Raw genomic sequence first — 18,526 nt, forward strand, 5'->3', positions numbered from 1 at the left:
TGGGCCATACATGGCACGAAGGCATGGGGAAGCAGAGGGCGGATGTGTGTGTGTGTGTGTATGTGCGAAGCCTTCAATTGAGTGGCACATTCATTTGCAAGCTTTTATTCGATTGAACAGCAGTTGCGCTGTCAGCCAATCAGCCGCTTGATTGGCGATATTCGCTGCAAGAATATTAGACGCCTTAAATAGAACATAAGTATTTTTCTAGACTCTAAATCAGTTCAGAAATGCATTAAATTCGAAAATAAAATCGCAACAACACTTTGAATATATGAAATATTATTTGTCTGGTTTTGAACCTCAGTAAAACTAAATAAAAACAATTTAATGAAAAATTCTTGATTATATAGAATACACCGAACCTTAGACATTTATGTGTCCAGCTGCAATCGAATTTCAATTTGTTTAAGCGACCGAGGAATTAAAGCAATTAGTTGGAATTTTTTAAATGTTGATTCTGCGGATATGTATATTAATTATGAAAACAAATAATGCAACAGAATAGCTAACTATTTATACATTGTTTTTGTTTTCATCTATTAATCACACTCTTCCAGCCGTTCGATCGCCCGGCGATGGATTTGCTTGCCAAAATAAATATACAAATATCGCACTTGTTGTATTTGTTGTTGTGTCGTATTTACCGTTGTGTGTTTGATCAAAACAAACCAAAGCAACAATATGCCTGCTTGTCCGACGAGACAATCATTTAGCGTGCTACCGACACCCGCGCACCCCTCCATCCCACCGTAGCATCCGTCAAGCCGCCTCAGCTGCCGCCGCGCAAACTTTATGGATTTCTAATTTTGTTTACAAATGTGTATTTTCTTTTTGCATTTATTTATTTTTATTCGAGCACGTCGCTGGCGCTGACTCAACCGACATGCACACACTCTCGAGCGGGCTCGCCGGTGTATCATATGCATGGCTGTGTGTGTGTGTGTAGGTCAAAATGTCTAGTCCTCAGGCTTTTTATACACTCGCAACATGTTGTCGCAGAGTATAATAGTTTTGTTCACCTAACGGTTGTTTGTATCACCCAAAAGTAATCGAGTTAGATATCGGGCTATTTATATAGAAAAGATCAGGAAGATGAGACGAGTTGAAATCGGAGCGATTGTCTGTCTGTCCGTCCGTGTAAGTGACAACTAGAGAAAAAATTAAGATATTGTAATGAAACTTACTAAACGTTTTCTCTGGCAAAGAAGTAAGGACGAGTTCGAAATGAGTGTAATCGGCAATGTCACGCCCACAAGACGAAAATAATAATCTCTGTGCGATATATCATTGCAATTCGGAAAGAGTTGCTTCCTGATAATACTACTAATTGTACTACTATACTTAGTCCCATATAAATAATGAATGATTTTCGAGCTTCCGGTTGACTTTATACCACATCTATCGTCTTTTTGTAATAACGGCGCATCTTTGTGCCTAAAGTGTGTAAAATCGGTGAAAACTTGCCCTATCATATAACTAGGAGACCTTAGGTACTCGTACCTGAAAGTATTTCGCCGGCTTTGATTCTGGCCAGTAGCAAGAGTATGAATTTTACGATTACCCCCGCACTTATCCCTTCCTTACTTCTTACGTTTGCGTTCGCACGCCAATTGTGTTTTGGAGGTTTGACGGTCTGACGCGCTCTGATTCGTCTCGTTGTCGTGAATTCGAAACACAATAAATATAAACTCTGAGGGAATAGTGAAGCAGTTTTCACGCATGATTTACAGCTGGCATAATTTTATTGACACATGTATTCAATTATTGATCCATCTTTCGTTGGCGCTGATACGTATCATATATGGCGCGTTTCTATCGCCTTGCTTAGCCACACGCGCACAGGGGCAGAAATTATTTATTTTCACAAACAGGATAACAGACATAAATTTGAAATTTATTACAAAAGTACAATAACGGATTTAAATTGCCTTTATTGTTTATTTAACACAGCGCCTTTCCCTTTCCTTCATTCACATTTGTGCGAGACTTCTATGTAATAAACGAAAATACACACACACACTTGAGCAAATAACACAGCTTGGGTAAATAAGCGCAAAGCCGTGCAAGTCAAAGTAAATATCGAGCAAAGTTCAAATTTTTCACTTTCATCTCGTTTTTCTTTTATTTAATATCAAACAACAAAAAGTGTGCAAATAGTAAAATATATACATACATACATATATACTATATGTATGTATATATGTATATAATAATATTTCTGAAAAGGCATGTGTCAGCTTACGTATGCACAGGCAAAACAGCTTAAAGTACTCATGAAATACTCGAGTGGTTCTAAGCTTCAGCGTCGGTAATCCTAACGAATTCTGGCGTATTTTCCAGAACCTTTTTATTAACTGAAGTCACAATAACACATTCTAGACATAAGGACAATATATTTAAATAACTTAAAATAAAATCATTCATAAAACACATACATAAGTATGTAACTTCCAAATAATTCAATCCGTTAATTGTACTAGTGGGCGTTTTGACGTGTTGACACATTAAAGCCATATTGAGATAAGCTAACGGTATTTTCCCAGTAAAGCCATGCCTTCACAAAAACAAAAAATACATTAACACACCCCAAAAATACACTTTTTCCAGATTTCGATTAAGATTGTTCAAATTCTACTCAAAAACACACACGCATTTGCTACACAAAGGCATATCAAAGGCTCACTGTTCCCCCGGAACACTTGACAGACTTAAGCTTACTTAATTTGCTGTCTTACAACATACTTGAAACACAAACACACACTTGAAGAGGCAAACACTTTGAATATCGCTGCGTTTAAATGTTTTTAAGAACTTGTGACACGCAGGACTCAAACTGTACTCGAAGAAATAAGTATAGCAAGTAGAAAACCACTGAAAATCCGAAAATCCAAATACATAAGTATTTACGAATTGATTTCTTATTATTGCTCCCCGACAAAAGATACCGAAATAATTTTTTCAAATAATTCGTTGGTAGCAGCAGATGAAAACGCTGCAAGAATCAACTAAGAACTTAGCACGGTTGCAGAACCGTCTGAAGTCACTTAGAAGTGTTTAGTGCAGGATCTGAGAGGATTCCTAATTCAGCAGTTGATACAATAAAATGTTTTTGAATATTAACCTAAGTTTCTAAATATTCATTATTTTTTGTCCACAACTAATGTTTAGGTATGTGAATTGCATAGGTAAAAGTTCGGAAAACACTCGGCGCAAGAGTAAAGCCAACGAAGAACGTCCCACGTTTTGTTAAAATGTGTATATACATATGTATGTATGTAGTAAGTAGGTATAGAAGTTGATATGTGCTACAATGTAAGCCGATTATGAAAATACTGATGTGCGAACACATACATATGTCAAGTGTAAGGATGTTTGCTCATAAATGTGTGTGTGGGAGTTAAGCTGTATGCCTGCGGCACACCTATTACCATTTCCCCCTTGCTCGGCAAAATTAAATATTCGTACGCTTAGTTTCATTACTTGGGCGTCAAGTCAAGTTATCTGCGTATGACAGAAAACCAACAAAACCGTTCTTGAAAATCGAGTATTATAGGAAGATTGCGCAAGCGAATATCCAACATTTATATATTTAGCTCTACTACCATGATTTTATGGAACAAAATGCTTAAAAGACATTTGACCTTGAGCCAACACCTGCACAGATGCCATGTTATGTGACATTTGCATTTTTATCGCCCCATAATTTTGTTGATTTTCTAATTGTAACTTCCACGCAAATTATTTCTGGCACGATTACTCTGCTGGAAGCCTTGTTGTTGCTGCCTGGGTTTTATGGGAATTCTACTTTAATTTATTCCAACACTTTGCATTATGCTACGGCATAAAATATAATAGCATCGTAAGCGTTCCTTTGTGGCATGGAGGTAGCTGAGGTGTTCTCAGGCTGAACAGCCACTCCCAACTTAGAAGCAAGCATGCTCTAGGTTTTGTTTAACAATTTATTACTGCGCGATTTCGCTGTGGTACGCTTATATGTATTTAGTTTATTATGTTTTTATGCAAAAGGATTTGACTGCGCCCCCTTCGAGCGGTGAAATGTGCTTAACGGCCTTTGGAAATGAGAGCTGAAGTAGCATTTACATTCTACTTTTGCCATAAATCGCTTTCGTGAACAAATTTTCTTTGAAAGCGTTCTGCTTATACTTCATCTTCAGTATTGTCTCCTCTCCGTTTCCATCTTCCACTGCCTGTCATGTTTAATTTGGACAATGCGCGGCGGGCTTAACATGATTCTGTGTAAATTCGCTTGGATGATTTTTGAAATGCTTGGAATCGAACGCAAATCTTTTTACACGAAAGTGTTGCCGAAAGCAATCTTGCAATCAAGCGCATTGATATGTGAGTATGGGCGCGCTTCATCGCCTTTGAAAGTAAGTGCATTATTTGAATTGATATTTTCTCATTAAATCTTAGAACACACTTGTGTTGTTGTGTGTTGCAAGTGCTAATGCATTTGATATGCAGCACGCTTCTATTCACTAGAAAAACCTCAACACGAAATTATTTAAGTAAATTCTATAATCTTTTTCATATGTATATATGTTAACACATAAGTTACATATACATATGTATTTGCTTACTAGATCTTCAGTAAATTTGCATTTAACACGGCACGCACGTGTCTTGAGCGTATTTCTAATCAAATTTTAAATTTTAACTCGAATTTGATTATTTTTTCGTTAAATGTAGCTTAAAATCTCACCTTTCCAGCACTACATCTATTGACAAAATACGAAAAGACTTTTTCGACTACCCAATATATGCATTGTGTTCACTCACCTTTCTCTTTACCGGATCAGATGGGCGCTTATGAGCGCATGTTGTTAAATATAAAGATCATGATACACCTGTTTACTAGACAATCAAGTCACACCATCAATGCAAGTGGATTTGTGTATTTGAAACAAGGTCATCGAGGTATGCGAGAAGACGAAGCGAAGAAACGATACGACAAGAATCAAATTTTCTCCAAATTCACAAGTCGTGATTCAGAGGGTATGTTAGTTCCGTTCTAAACTTAGATCATAACACTTTCTTCTGATTTTTTTTAATTCAAAGTGGAGAAAGTTCCAACGTCCGTTTTAATTGTATTTCTCCTCATATTGTTCTATAGCAACTGTTCAAACAAGCAGCACATCCAACTTCTGTATTAGCCAATTTCTTAAGAGGCATGTCCACTGGTGCATCTGCGCTATCAACCTATGCATTAGTTTACATCTGTGTTATTGTAATTTCCAATTTTGTGATGTTTGCACACCCGCAAACTAAGCTAAACAAATTTTACCGCTACTCGTAAATTTCCCACTCGAAGTTGTTGACTCAAAAATAATAAACCACCGCACTATTGGCACAACACAACGATGAATATTCACATTTTTCTCCCACACACCCACACATGACAGCTTTATTACTTCATAATTTTGCTTTCTATTTTCCTCAAATATGCAGCTTTCCGTAATTTGTCATAATTTTGGGAAACCACAGAAATTTGTCAAACTCAAGAGTAAAGTGAGATTTTTACGACTCGAACACTCGCTCTGATGGCCTTGTGACACCGTGGAGTTATATTGTTGCGTCGAGTTGAATGAAAGCCAGTGAGCAAAATCAAAGGCAAATAAATTGAACAGGAATACGGAAAGCAACGAATGGTGTTCGTGGTTTTCTGTTTGGCCCACAGAATGTAAATAAAGCTCGCTATTGTTGCTCATCGCCGACCAACGGTATCCACATGAGTAACAATTGGAAAATCGCAGAATTATGGATATATAAAAAGCAAATGAACTTTAATCACACACATACGGCACAAACACACACACACACGCATGTGCATGGAAGTAAACACTGAGCAATGCACGCTACTCGCGTACGACCACGCTCCAGGCATACGCTGCCATGCTATATATATATGCGAGTATGTGTGTATGTCTATATGAACAAATCGAATCATCAGTCGGAAGCGCCAGCAACCGATGCGTTAACTTTTTGTGTTCGAAATGCGCGGAAGCGTGCAACATTCAACATATACACGTAGTATATGCCCATGTGTATAAAATGCGCCATAATTCATTCGCATTAACATTATAAACACACGTTTCGTACATAGAACTTTAATGCTTTTTCAAATGGCTTTAATTATTTGATAATTTATGGCGCGCCTTGAAACCGGAAAAATAATGTAAATTAAATCTAAATTAATACGTCAACGATTCGATACGCACATATCCTCTAAGAAACTAACGTAAATAGCGCTAATTCTGATTAAAGATGAATTGTTGTAAGTATTAATATAAAATGCAAATGCCAGCAAACGGTCAAAAGGCAAGGCAATGCAAGTTACGTATACGCCATGGTCATATGCTGCTATACATAAAGCGCTTCGCCACTGATTTAACTGAGGTAAAATTAGGTAACATATTGCTTAAATATGAGTCTTAATGTAATTACGTCTTATGAACTCAACTAAATGCATTATTCCCTTAGGAAATCACACATACATATATCTAAAGCTTAAATATTTTTGGAAAACATAGCAATGAGTTGGCTGTTATAATTTAAAATTCCATAAAAATATATGTGGCATAAACATTTACATATATGACTCTTTCATATTTCCAACAGCAATTCAATTATCTTATTCAAAACTTCACGAATTTTCTTAGCTTCCACTTGACACAGTCGCACAGTTTTCGTTGCCAAAATTTCCAAGTTTCTAGAATATAAGAAATCAGACACATACGAAAATGTGAATCCATTAACGGAAAAATAAGATAAATACTAATTTAAAAACACTTGAAGTGCTAAGAAAAGAAACAATGTTGAAAATATTAGAAAAACTAGAAATAAATATGAAAATCGAAATTTTTTTGCAACTTGCTTAATTATTGCAAATTTACTTTTTATTTAAGCCTCTCACGCAAAACGTGTAGCATGCAACTGCAAACATTGCATTTACAGTTATAATCAACAATGCCTGAGCACATGCGTGTGTTGGATTTGTACATATCCGTTATTTGGGTTGCCCGTTGCGTGTAGCACTCGCTGATTGGAATCGCATTAAGATGGCGCATTCTGCGTGTCATATAAGTGACTAGCAGTCAGAATAATACCACGAGAAGGAACCGCATATTTTTTGTTTAAATCACCTTTCGTTTATTTTCGCTCAAATAAATTTACGTAGAGATTTCCTATCCTTTCTGAACCATCGTTTTTTATAAAGATAAGAATATGATTTAAGCTGTGAAATGCTATAAATGGTATATATGAAACTATCGTATGAAACTAGAAAGTACAGTTTTGTATAATATAAATAAATATACACATTTAAGTGTGCATAGCCTGCCAAGTACTCTTAAATAAGAAAACGCAGCCTATCTTGGTTTCATCAAGTGATCTCCCTCCGTACACTAATAAAACGTAACGAATATTTCAGTTACCCCCTGCATTGCGTTGACTCATCGATTGGAAGTCTCCAGCTGAACAAATGCGGTGCAGCATTTTTAAGTGATTTTAATTGCCTCTCGATATCGATGTTTGTGTATTTGCTGTCTGGCACGCTTCCACGTAAATCCTCACATATACTATATTTTTGGTAAAAATTTCACACAAACACAATTTTCATTTTCCAAGTAAGTGCCGCGCAAGTTTATACGAGTGCATGTGCCCATATGAGTACATTTGATGGATTGAAAAGTTCTCAATTTGCTTCCTTGTCCTTCGACTATTGACAATACAAACTATTGTCTTTGCAACTTTTGTTTCGACATTTTTTCCTAAAGATGAAAGGCTTATTCTTTTTATAAGTGTTGTACTAGAATTGTGCGGTTAAGGGCGTGTTCTCATAATGGTAGCGTAAAGTTAAATAAATCACAATGCTATATACTCAACATGATTTTTTGCGTTCTCTTCATCTTTTCTTATTATTCTTGCAATTATGTGTAGAAAATATTTAGTCAAGCTGGGTATAACACTGGTATACAGTACATAGTTTTGTTGCCGTAGATAAAATATTGATTTCAGATACATTGGTGCTACCAATCACAGAGGTTTTAAGCTTCATTTAACCAAAAAAAAGTGAATTTGGGCAATTTGGAAAAAAGGTTACAGCTGTTCAAAAATGAGTGAAAATAATTAATAAATTCGCTATATTTTGAAATTTTTGTATAAAAAAGGGAAGAATGCCAAGCAAGCCACCAATGAAATTTGTGAAGTTTACGGAGACGATGCTGTATCAGTTCGTGTAGCACAGCAATTGTTCGCTCGCTTCCATTCTGGAAATTTCGATGTGATAGATGCATCTCGCTCTGGTCGATCTATCGTTGAAAAAGTCGATGAAATTATGGAAAAGATTGGCCAGGACCGTCACATAAGCAGCCATGACATCGCTAAGGAACTTAACTTTCAACATCAAACGGTTTTGAACCATTTAAAAGAAGCAAAAAGATGCTCGATGTTTGGGTACCACATGAATTGTCTGTGAAAAATTTACCGGACCTAATTAACATTTGCGATTCTTTGCTGAAACGAAATTAAATCGAACAATTTCTGAAGCGAATGGTAACAAGAGACGGAAAGTGGATCAAATACGACAATAATGTGCTAAAAACATCATGGTCCAAGCGTGGTAAAGCTCAACAGTGGTCGCAAAGCCAGGATTGACCCCTCGAAAAGTTATGCTGTATTAGCTGATACAGCCTGGTCGAACGATTGATTCTACATTTTACTGTCAACAACTGATGATATTTAAGCAAGCAATCGCAAAAAAACGGTCAGAACTGATTAAGGGAAAGGGCTTCGTCTTCCAGCAGGGCAACGCTAGACCACACCTATCTTTGATGTTGGAATATTTGAGAATGCGAATAATAGCACAGAATCCTGCATAGTTCACATGCATTCCATTTAACCTATATTAGTGTGTGTGTGCGTGTACGGAAGGATATTCGCCGCTGTACGAACGTTGATATGCTTTTGGTTTTCCATATATGTGTACAAATAACGGTATGAAATATTACATTTCTGAATGAACTGTGCAAAATATACAGCACATTGCACCGCAACGCAACATAGCGGCGAAAGTTAAGTAGCCAGCCATTCATTTATTCACAGCTCATTCATTTGTACAAATCTTCCCGGCTCATGCCAACCGACGACACGCATCCACATAAGAGAGCTTGACACGTGTGTACATCAGCTTAAGTATGTACTATATGTTATGTGAGCAGTTTGTCAGCGCTTCCAACTACTTGCCAGACAGTCGGTCTGTCAGTCAGCAATCGTATGTGATAAGCAGTAGTGTTTTTTCAAATCTTTAAAGTCGCGCGGGCTGGGTTTACTGGTTTGTAGACGTTATTTTATAAGCTTTTTATAAGAAAAGTGTAATTTTATCGAAACGGAGTAAGCGCTAGCACTTTATTCTTGAGTTTTCAAAACGAACGCGTTGAAATGAAAATGCATCTTTCTTCGATGTGCCCATTTATTTCACATAAGCTGAAGTATAGCACTTTTCAAGCTTCTACTGTGATTTAAATTCTTCATCCCACACTCACTCACCCACAAAGTTAGCGCCACAGACGATAGTTTCACGTTCTCGACACATCGAGTTCGGAATATTATGGCATACCGTTACATAAGTAGCATGCAGCACTATATCTCGGTGTGTTTTCATAAATAACTGTGAATAAGTAACTGTGAATCACTATTTATCCATGTAAGCAGCAGTGCATTTGACAAATGATAAGCAACGTGAAAGTATGTCAAACTGTATCCTGTAAATAAAACTGTGCGTGTGTGGGTGTGAAAGTGTGCGCAACTCGGGAAGGAAAACGTTGAAATGTTGATGGCATTTTTGTGTTGAACTGACAGCCGCACAGATGACGGCATGTGCCACATGCCGGGCGTCAAAGTAAAAAATATTATGGATGCAAATTACGAATGCGGGTGTGTGGATAAATTAAAAAAAAAGTTGAGTGTTGCCAACTCGATGCCAAAAGTGTTTCCAGCAGCCGCTGGTGATCATCATCCATATTGACGAAGCTTGCAAGTGGCAAAAACTCTTTTAGATTACTACTTGCTGCGAGCTCTCGTACTGACCGCTGCTCTTCAACACGTTTGGTTCGCAGATGCGCTCAATTTATTATTTTCTTCCTCCCCACCACCACAGTTGAAATGCAAATTCAGCGTGTGTTCGTCCACTTAGTGAGAAGCATAGTTATGGCGCCGAACGGAATGGAAAAGCATGAGAATTGAGTGAAACTATTTTGTAGTTATTGGAAAGAAGCCATGCACACGCTTTAATCGAACTTGGAACAGTAAGCGAAAATCAGTTAACGGTCAGGTCATTATTTTGCTTTAAAGGAGCTCTATTTTCTTTACACTTTTTAAAATCTAGGAGACATTTCTTTCGAGAATTTCACTCTCTGCATATTCTGTATTGATAAAAACTAAGTTCCCTCATTTTCATATTATGACTTATTCTTTAACATTTATTATATACATGAGAGTATATGTAGATATATCAATAATTCTGAGAATAACACCAGTTACCGCTTTTTTGCTTTAATCACAGTTACCGAATACCGTAAGAAGCCCACTTTTGTGCGTGTACTATTCCTTTAAGTTTATCGTCGTGTATTCGGGCCGTTATTAAGGCATTTCATTGTAGTTTTTATGCGTCTTCTTTCTTATGTAGTTCTCGCTTTATTTGATTACAGCTTAATTTTCTTGTTCATTGTGTTTCATAAACAGTTCCAGGCATTTGTTGTCCGCAAAGTTTCTCTGATTTCAGAGAAAATAGTTGTCTAAGTTTCTGTTTTGCCAACCACAAAATGGCTTCATGCTTGCCATGTAAAAATAAGCTTTTGTGTATGTAACGGAGATTCGGATTTCATATACAAAATTTTAACTGGTTTTTATGTCCTTCGATAAAAAGTTGGCAAATTAGTTAAAAGCGAAACAGTTTTTGAATAGAACAAAAGTAAACATTTTGCGCCAACCAAATAGTCTTCTATAGAACAAAATAAATATTTGGTGAACGGAAAAGAAGGCTATAATATACTAACCATAAACAGAAATAAAAAAGATAAGTTAATATTGGGTAGTCGAAAAAGTCTTTTCCTATTTCTTCAACTTATTTTTTATATATGTATGTACATATTATTAAATAAATAAACAAATATGTACCATTTTGGTTGATATGATATGATTTTGGTACGAAAAGACTGTTTCGACTACCGAATATAATATTCTCATGCCACACACATACATAACTGTCAGTGTGTAAATTTTTCTTGAACCCAATAGCCTTTGTTTGAAATCAAAGTATCACTGCACAACAAAAACAATGCAATGACAGGGGTGCTCAATATTTCACAAATGACCGGAGTATGGCATATAGACAAGTTGAGGATGTTGACTGTCACTCCTATGCCTCAACAGAACTGACGGCTGACGGCTGACAGTTTTTCTTGTCGAATCGATTACTTTGACCTGAAAACAGCTAAGCACACAAACACAGAAACAGACTTTCGACTACAGACACATGCAATATACATATGTACATATGTATGTACGTTTGTATATAAAACGTTGCAACTCCCAAAGTAGATAATAATTACATATGTATGCATGTGTAGCAGTATATCAAGTGGCTTATTGCATTAGTTTTTTGGTTTGATTGGAAATCACATTTATTCCTTTGCATAAATAAATAAATTATTTATTCGAGTTTCTGCAATCACAGCGAAATCAAGTGGCCTGAAGAAAAAGTTACGACATGATAAAAAAGGGTAAGTGACAGTGTGCAATAGGGGAGGGGGAAATGACGGCGGTGCTCAACTTGCGCGTTTGTGTATACTTTTGCACATATGGAGGGAAGTTTGAGTTTTTCTGTTGCTCAGTTAATAATTCACTGCTTAGCACGCAACGCTTCAAACCTAACTGAAAATACCATTGTGCAACCTTCAAATTAATGACATTTTTTACAACTGAGAAGTAGTTGCACTTGCTTTGTGATGAATCGGGAATTAGGCGGTGCCAATGTTGAATGCCATAAATATTACGAAGGTAATAAAGAATCAGTATAAGAACGTGAATATTAATCTAAGAAAGTTTGTGGCATAAGTGTACTGGTTGCATGCTGATTAACGGTGCCATGTTAATAAAACCAGTGAAAGTAATTTACAATATATACTTCTTCAAAAGGTTCACTCGATGTGCCAGTTGCCATTCATCATAATTTACCTTTAAGTAATAAGTAATAAACATAAAACCGAAGTCTGTATCATTACTTTTAATTATAGAATAATAGCAAACAAGAAAGGGAGGGCTAAGTTCGGGTGCAACCGAACATTTTATACTCTTACAACTTGCAAGAATCAAAGCCAGGGAAAGAGTTTAAGGTGTAAAACCAATCAAGAGGAGTACAGTCACCCGGAAGTTCAAAAATTCTGATTTTAGTTATATGGGGGCTAGGCCAATTTTTCGCTCAAATTTATCTAGTTTAGGCACAAAGATACACCGCTATGAGTAAAACACGCTCTCTTATTTTCATAGGGAGAACTCACACGGAAGTTCGAAATTCTTTATATTAAGTATATGGGGGCTAAGAGAAGTAATGGTCCGATTCACCGGTCATAAGGCGGTGCACAATAAATACATTATTCGTGCAAAGTTTACTCCCGTTATATTAATTGCTTCTCCTTTTGTGTACTGGGGAAGTAAGAAAATCAAGTGGAATTAAAAATTGTGCTGTATGGGAAGTAGGCGTGGTTATTGTCCGATTTCGCTCATTTTCACTCTAATGCCGTGCACCAATTTTTGTCGAAATCGGATCGCCGGGTCCCGAGATATGGGATTTCATCAAAAAGTGAGCGTTGCCACTCCCATCGTCCAATTTTTACCCCGGCCCCTATAAAGCCGTATCATACCATCCCGACGGAATATTTTTACGTTTCTGGCGCGCTTTTAGTAGTTTTTACAGTACCTTTATATGGGAAGTGGACAGGGTTTTCATCCGATTTCATCCATTTTCACACTATCCGTAAGAGTTCTCTTGCGATCCCTTGTGTAAATCAGAATTTTCTATCTTAATTTAGGGCATAATTATGACACTTTATAGGTTTTCGGTTAATGGCGATTTGTGGGCGTGACAATGGTCCGATTACGTCCATCCACGAACTCGTAATTTTTTTGTACTAAAAAACCTGTAAACTAAGAATAGTGTATATACAAACAGAAACACGAAAATATATGTATTTATATTATTATACTTTATAGGGTCTCCAATTTTTCCTCCTGGGCTTAACAAACTTCGTGGCAAACTTAAGGTATCTATTAAGGGTATAAAACCCTACTTGTTATACATATTTTTCGTAAGTTTATCTGAAATGCATAAATTGGTTTTGAGCACGAAGTTCAAGCATACGCCAGCGCTAAAAAATAACGAATTACAAGAAAAACAAACAATCATAGTGGCAATTGAGTAATTAGTGTTTTTCAATAAAAAGAAGTGAAATATGGCATTTTTACAGCCAATATGTTGACATATCAATCGTCCTTGAGTAATTTCATATATTCGCTTATTTTCATTTGTTTATGTTCGACAACATCATTAAAGAACAATTGTCGACAATTTATTGACAGAAAATTAATCACTCTCATATATGTATGTACAAGCAAAGGCATGCTCCCGGGCGTATACGCAACTTTTGCGTAATAATGAGCTTACTGATTGGCGTTGCGATAAATTGCGCGCCATAAATGAACTTAATACGGTTTTAATGACCATTTATTTATTGACTACATGGCTGTTTGCATTATGAAATGAAACTGTTTTCAAAAGTTTGAATATTACGAAAAATATTCGGCTTTTATACACAGCCATGAAATTAAAAACTTTTTCGCTATAAAACCACGAAGACTTCGGAGAGATATTCAAGGCACTCAGATACTATACAGTTTCCTGAAATAAATTAAGAACAAATAGTTCACGTGGAAAGCGTTCCATAAAGTTAGTAATTTGACATGGAATCCTGGCTACTGAAACTTTATCGGCAAACAACTTTTTTATTGACTTTGGCAATTCAAACAAGAACACTTTGGACATAGCCAGCATATATGCTGGCTCTTCACAATCCATATTTTTTGAAATTACGCTTGGCAAGTGATCTGCAGCAACTCGAGTTCACATTCAAACGCCCACAAAAAGCAAAGGATTTCGACGCGCTTCATGTAACGCCCTCAGCTTGTGCTCAAACAAGCGCGGCATGCAATTGAAAAATTTTCCACATCCGCGATTCATTTTAATTTACATCGCTCACTCTAACACACACACGCACGCATGTACTTTATAAATTAAAAGTGTTTCAATGAAAATAAGCACAACTCGCGCACAAACTCATACATTCACGTGAGCTCACAGTACAAAACAGCAAGTGGGTCATTTTTCAGTAAATCCCAATGCTAAAAAGTTGTGCAGCATTGTTACTGCTTTTGTTGATATAATCGGTCGCAGTTTTGTGCGTGACTCTGAAGTGAGCGGTTCACGCACACACACACACACACACTACTTAAAAGCATGTAAGCTCTCCAAAATAAGTATGTATGTGTGTATTTATGTACTCTTTTCCACTTGCTGATTTCGAGTTTATTTGTAACGCGTTCGCAATTAATTAAACTTTTTCTTTGGCAATTCTCGTAAGCACCGAAAAAGGAAAATTATGAACGACGTCGCTTTGCTGTTGGCCGTTAGCTGGTGGCGGTCGGCTGTCGTTGGGACACCGGTTGGTTGTTGATTGTTCGCGGCTTAACGTGGGACTGCCTCTGCACAAAAGCTGTGGCCGCTTTAAAAGCGGTGGTACGGCCGGCGGTGCGCCATGTTGCATGTACAACGGAGTGTTGGTGTGATGTTGGTGGCCGAAATGAAAATGTTGATTTAATAATAATTTATTTAGCGTGAAATATTATTTTTCTGATCTCGGCAAGAAAGCAAAAAAGCACAGCGCTGCGTTGCTAGTGCCAATACTCAAAAATAGCTGCAACATGTACATATGTATGTATGTCTAACTGTGCTTATGCAGACCTCTGTGCCAAGACGATTTTTGTCCGTCTTGCGGCACCGCTACCGTCCGCTGTCGGGCTTCTTCAACGTATTTTCCTTGCAACTGCTTGCGCTGAACGTTTCTAAGTTGCCACATAGTACATATATACATATGTATACTTACGTGAAGAATGTCAATGAGCTGCGGTTAACTCAATTTTTTTCATTTTTCATTTGTTATTGTTTTTGTTTATTTATTTAAGCAACAATGTTAAGTTGCCGCCAAAAATGGCAACTTTCCACATTCTGACTTTTGTTGCTGCTGTGTGTGCTTCAGTTTATCTGCTCATTTTGTAGCGTTTGGCGTCACGTGACCCAGTGTTTGGCTGTGCTTGACTCCTGTGGTGCAGAAAATGTATTTATTGTCCTAAATTGCAGGCGTCACACTGCAGTCGACTGGCGCATTATATTCTGCTAGATATGTGTATGAATGACAAATGTACGTTCGTGTGTATAGCCGAGTGCGCACGTGGAGCTATGTTGGCGGCGGCGTGTGTGCCATCAACATCCGGTCTATGAGGAAATGTATGTGTATGCAAATACGTCAACCGGAAGTGGGCAGTGCCAATGGTTTAAAAATTATTGTTACTGTTGTTGTTGTTGGAGGAAATTGCACGCGTGACAACTTCAGTTCACCGCAGCGCTGCGGTCGCAATTTCTTGCATGTCACCAATGCGGCCAAAATGTGATGACAGCAAATTTTTGGCAATGAACTGGTCGCACCAATGGCCTTTGCTGCTTTCAAAAGCGTTTTTTATGGCCAATATTTTTCTCATGCTCAATACAAAGGCGGGTAACATTTGTATAAGACTTCAATCGGTCATAATACAACACAAAAGTGCGCATTAAAAATAAATAAATTTGAACGACAAATAGTTTCGTAATAAAATATGCACACAACATCATGTAAATATTTAATTTTTTTATTTCAAGCATATATGTATGTATACGTTTTATTCAATCCTGTATTTACCTGACTCTTTGTTGCCTCCAACACTTTTTGCAGTAATTACTTACTAATTAACTAATAACTTTTTGTCAGAGTATAATTTTTATAAATATATAATTTTAAGAATATATATATACATATGTAAGCATATATTTGTATGTATGTATTACACTTTATTAGATTTATATCACTTTTCAATGTTTTTCATACAATTTTCGATTTTTTTTGTTTTGAGTGAAGTGCATCACTGCCTTATTTGAATACTTTAAGCAGTAAACCAAATGTCACATTCATTTTCTATTTTAAAAATGCCGATTTTTTCACTCAGCAGCACTCTCCCCACTTAGGACCCACACCCATTCACGTATTCGACTAATTGTTTGTTTAAACTGAAGAAACCAGTCGTCACTCTTTCTTCCTGTCCGTGTCTTTCGAGCACTTGGCCGCCGTGTCGCGCGCGTACGCCAAATTTTATGAGCCAACGAGCACCAACGATTAGATAGTAAATGGCCGAGCCGCGTCGAGGTGCCTCTTCGTTACTGGTCGCACATCCACAGCGCCGCAACTTCCACAACGAACTGTTTGTTGGCTGCCAGACAATTCAGTGTATCGCTACCATTTTTGCGAAGCTTTTTAACCGTTACAATGTTTGCGTTACATTGCTCGCCTGCTGCGTTCGCCCTTTGGCTTGCAACATGTTCGATGTTGCCTGCAGTGCGGCTCCACGTGTTTTGGTGCACCCTCTCCTCCACCACCACTGCCTTTCTGCGCCGGATGCGTGCCATTCGTTTACACGAGCGCTTTTACATACGACCAGTTCAGCTCGTCCATTGCCTGCCGTCTAGTGCGAGCGAACATTGCTCCCACGTCGCTCACCCGCACTCGGCGCTTCGTCCCACTGCAGCGTTGGTAGCTTTTCATTCATAAAAATCCAGTGGGTCGGACAGACGAGGCGCTTGGCCGGTGGAAGCGGCCGTAGTTGTCGGAGCGCGTGGGCGAATTGAGCGAAATGAATGGCCGGTGTGAGTGAGTGTGTATGTATATGGGTACGTATGCGCTTATATGTTCGCTTGCTGTGTTAATTATTGAGAAATTTTTTTTTATTAGAGAATGTTTTTTATTTACATTTCTGCGGATCATTGCTTTTTAATTGTTTAGTAAACGCGTTTTTTAATTTTAATTTGATGTTTATGGCGATAAAATGAAGGAGGCTCTTTTATTTTATTACTTTCTACTTTTTATTACATTACATTACATAATGGCTTAAATGAATTTATTTGATTTGCAATAAACACTGAAATCGTCGGATCCGTTCCCACAACAGTCGGATCTACGTAAAGGGAGCGGACCCGTATTTTTAACCGGCCAAAGACTGTTAAATCGGCAGCATCACATCGAAACCGTCCATCAAATGAATCTAAAACTCTAGCACCTTTCATTTATGACAAAAATCAGTGCTTTCCAATCTAAAAATCGTATTTTCTTCCGAAATTCTTACATATTATTGCGATGTAGGTGCAGAAAGGTGTACATACGTGTGTCTTCAAATACACCTTCGCAGATGAAGCAAATTTAATATTGCCAGCAGTCATTTATAATAGAGATGTCTCTGATTTTAGGAAAACATTTAATAATCATAAATGTTACGACACATTTTCAAGGTGAGATGTTTCGTAAAAATCATGTCGCTTAGCTACAACAAATTGCAGCACCTCTGTGAAACAATAACAAAAAAAAAAGACGTAGAATAAGAAGAAGAAGAAGCACAGCGAAATTCAGAACGTCAACAGCTGCAAAAAAATCATAAATTAAAATGCCATAAACATTTGTACCACAATACTACAACTAAATATTAAATGTGTTCACATAAATATCGCAACGTTTGCGCTCATGCATATATACCAATATGGGTGTGTATGTATGTATGCGTGTGCTATATTTGTAGCGCAAGTGTAAGGCATGTTGACGCACTCATCCCTTTGGCTAAAATAAAAGAATTGGCAAACATGGCAAAATGGGGAGATCAAAAAACAATTCGTGCTATTTCGAAATTGTTTAAAAACCCGTTGCCTTCCAAAAATGACTCACTTTAAGTAAGCATTCATATGATTATTAACAGCATAAATTGTTTAGAAGAATGAGTGCGAGTAGCCTAGAGTACGCCCTTAATAACACATCTATTCTTGAAATTAAATAAATTTCTTTATATTTCCAAAGCCTTAAGTGCTTTGGTTACAATCGAAACGCTTTGATCTTGAGCTTTTAATAAAAATTTCATTTAACCTCCGTGCAACAAACTTGTACTTGGTCGCATATCTTTAAAGATCACTCTAAGCAGTGTGCGAGTTTTAATATGAAGAGAACTCTTTAGTATTTCAGTAATTGCGTCTACTTTGTTTAGAAAATTTTGTTTATAATTGACAAAAGTTACCTAATTCTTTAAAATTTAAAATTATCTATAA

General features: G+C 37.1%; 1 protein-coding gene across 3 annotated transcripts in view; it reads right to left on the minus strand.

Annotated features, from left to right (window-relative positions):
* Positions 1-16,657, minus strand: part of LOC120768130 (calmodulin-lysine N-methyltransferase) — a 33,764-nt gene extending 17,107 nt beyond the window's left edge. The window contains exon 1 of one of the 3 annotated variants that reach the window (XM_040094685.1): positions 16,089-16,657. The gene's annotated coding sequence lies outside the window, so the exon portion shown is untranslated. Of the gene's footprint in view, positions 1-4,803; positions 4,887-14,637; positions 14,832-16,088 lie in introns of those variants that run through there. The other 2 variants (XM_040094687.1, XM_040094686.1) reach the window with 2 other exon arrangements.
* Between the last annotated feature and the right edge of the window lie 1,869 nt (positions 16,658-18,526).

Source organism: Bactrocera tryoni, chromosome 2 (assembly GCF_016617805.1).
Source record: "Bactrocera tryoni isolate S06 chromosome 2, CSIRO_BtryS06_freeze2, whole genome shotgun sequence".
NCBI classification, from domain to species: Eukaryota; Metazoa; Arthropoda; class Insecta; order Diptera; family Tephritidae; genus Bactrocera; species Bactrocera tryoni.